This window comes from Gorilla gorilla, chromosome 14 (assembly GCF_029281585.2).
Source record: "Gorilla gorilla gorilla isolate KB3781 chromosome 14, NHGRI_mGorGor1-v2.1_pri, whole genome shotgun sequence".
Taxonomy (NCBI): domain Eukaryota; kingdom Metazoa; phylum Chordata; class Mammalia; order Primates; family Hominidae; genus Gorilla; species Gorilla gorilla.
The window spans coordinates 35,387,673-35,390,671 of NC_073238.2; the positions used below are offsets into that span (position 1 = coordinate 35,387,673).

The 2,999-nt window shown below is 43.5% G+C and overlaps 1 pseudogene; it reads right to left on the bottom strand.

Annotated features, from left to right (window-relative positions):
* Window positions 1-734: 734 nt before the first annotated feature.
* On the bottom strand, window positions 735-1,134 carry LOC101153196 (small ribosomal subunit protein eS12-like; annotated as a pseudogene).
* Between the last annotated feature and the right edge of the window lie 1,865 nt (window positions 1,135-2,999).

Consider the following 2,999-nt stretch of genomic DNA (forward strand, 5'->3'; position numbering starts at 1 on the left):
CTAGTATGCTTGTTAGAGAAGTTGAGGTTGCTGATGGAGACAGAGAACAGAGGGACCAGTCATAACCACCTGAAAAGGATCTTCCCTCTGATGTGATGCTAGCTGACCACTCCTGCACTATGCATTCTTCTCTCTGCCCCAACATTTTATTACAAAAATTCAACAGCAAACTTGACAATGAACACCAATATGCCACCAGCTACATCAAGAGTTCTCAAATTTTAACTAGTACCAGAATCACCTGGAAAGCTGGTCAAAACACAGATTGCTGGGCCTCCCCCAGAGTCTCTGATTCAGTGGGTCTGACCTGAAAATGTGCATTTTTGTTTGAAGTTTTATTATTATTATTGCTACTATTATTTTGAGATAGATGGAGTTTCACTCTGCCACCCAGGCCGGAGTGCAGTGGCACCATCTTGGCTCCTGCACCCTCTGCTTCCCCAGGCTCAAGCCATCCTCCCACCTCAGCCTCCTGAGTAGTTGGTACCACAGGCCTGCACCACCATGCCCAGCTAATTTTTTGTATTTTTGGTAGAGACAGGGTCTCGCCATGTTGCCCAGACTGCTTTCAAAGTCCTGAGATCAAGTGATCCGCCTACCTCAGCCTCCCAGAGTGCTGGGATTAGAGGCATGAGCCACCGCACGCGGCAAAATGTGCATTTCTAGTAAGTTAGTTAGCTTCCTTCCTTCCTTCTTTCTTTCTTTCTTTCTTTCTGAGCCAAAGATTTATTTCTTCATTTCTTGCATTTGAAGTACTCTTCGAGGGACATCCTTGGCCTGAGATTCCTTGCCATAGTCCTTAACTACTACACAACTGCAACCAACCACTTTACGGGGTTTCCCCGCTCTGTCAGTTTTACAGAGACCTACCCATTCCCCTAGTTTCTTGTTGTCATCAACCTTAATGAAGTTGATTTGGTGTTTAGCACAAATGGCTTCCACCAACTTGACATACACAGTCTCATCACGGTTGGATGCAAGCACATAAAGATGGGCTTGGCGCTTGTCTAAGGGTTTGGCAGCTTCGTGAATTCCACGTGCTAGGCCATGGTGGATGAGGGCGGTCTTCAGCACCTCTTGTAAAGCAGTATTAACGTCCATTACACCTCCAGCAGCAATGCCTTCCTTGGCCATGGCGTTGGGTTACTGGTGAAGCCCAATCTTGATCTCACCCAAGCCTCCGCCTCCGCTTGACTCGGCAGCGGCAGGGAAAGAGTGCATTTCTAGTAAGTTTCTAGGTGATACCGATGCTGTTGGTTCCTGCACATCACTTTGAGAACCGCAGACCTTGGTTCTGGTTTTGCTGTATTTATATCATCTCACATCTATCCACTAATCCCTCCATCCACCCATTCATCAGTCTTTTTTTCTTTTTTGATGGAGTCTTGCTTTGTCGCCCAGGCTGGAGTGCAGTGGCGCAATCTCGGCTCACTGCAATCTCTGCCTTCCAGGTTCAAGCGATTCTCCTGCCTCAGCCTCCCGAGTAGCTGGGATTACAGGCATGCGCCATCATGCCCTGCTAATTTTTGTATTTTTAGTAGAGACAGGGTTTCACCATGTGGCCAGGCTGGTCTTGAACTCCTGACCTCGTGATCCACCTGCCTCGGCCTCCCAAAGTGCTGGGATTACAGACGTGAGCCACCGCGCCCAGCCAGGATTTTTTTTGGGGTAAAATTTACCTACAGTGAAATGTGGTATTAAAAATGTTCTAATTGGGAGGCCATTAGATTGTGAGGGGGAGGGGTCTTAGCAGTTTAAGTTCCTACTAAGCAAACAGAAGCCCAATGTAAAGAGTGAAAGAGAACTAGAGACTTAACCAATCAGAAACCACCAACTAACCTCTAACTAGGGCCTTTACACTTTAACCAATCAGATATGCTTTCTTTGTCTTGCTTCCTGGAACACTTTATAGAGGTTTCCTCTGCCACCCCTCCCAGGGAAATGCTAAGCCGCTTATGGTTTCATGCTGTCCAGTTCATGAATTGATGAATGCTCAAATAAACTCTAAAATTTAAATGTGCCAAAAGTTATCTGTTAACAGTGGACTGTGCAGTCTTTTTCTAAAGTTTATTGAAATATAATTTACATATGGTAAAATTCACTTTTTTTGCATATAATTCTATGAGTTTTGGCAAATACATACAGTTAGGCACCAAAATCAAGACACACAGCATTTCCCTTGATAAAAAATGTCCCATGCCTATAATCCTAGTACTTTGTGAGGCCGAGGTGGGCAGATCACTTGGGCCCAGGAGTTTGAGACCAGCCTGGGCAACACAGTGAAACCCTGTCTCTACAAAAAATACAGAAATCAGCCTGGTGTGGTAATGCCCACCTGTAGTCCCAGCTACTTGGAAGGCTGAGGTGGGAAACTCGATTGAGCTTGGGAGGCAGAGCTTGCAGTGAGACAAGATAGTGCCACTGTACTCTAGCCTGGATGACAGAACAAGACCCTGTCTCAAAAAAAAAAAAAAAAAAAAAGAATCATTTAACAAAATATAGTAATTTTTGTAAACAAGGAAGAACATTTAATGCTGGCAAATGAGGCTGCCACTCTCATATGTTAGTCCTGAAGGTTTGGACTACCTTTCTGGAAGCCATTTGTCATCAGAATATTTAAATGTTACAGCTTTATAAATAAAATGTTCCATCACGCCACTTTGTAGTAAATAACTGCCCCAACTTTCAGCCCTTGACAACCACTGATCTGTTTTCTACCTTTATAGTTTTGCCTTTCCCTGAATGTCATACTAATGAAATCATACAGCATGTAGCTTTTTGAGTCTAGCTTCTTTCACTTAGCGTACTGCATTTTGAGATTCATGCATGTTACTGTGTGTATCTGTAGTTCATTCCTTTTATGCTGATAGCATGCTATTAGCTAGAACTTCTGATAATTAAATTTGAATCCGATTGGCACACACATGATATCACAAGGTTGACTGAAGTATTTATTTTGTTTTTTATTTTTAAAATATTTTGATACTAGAGACCTCTTT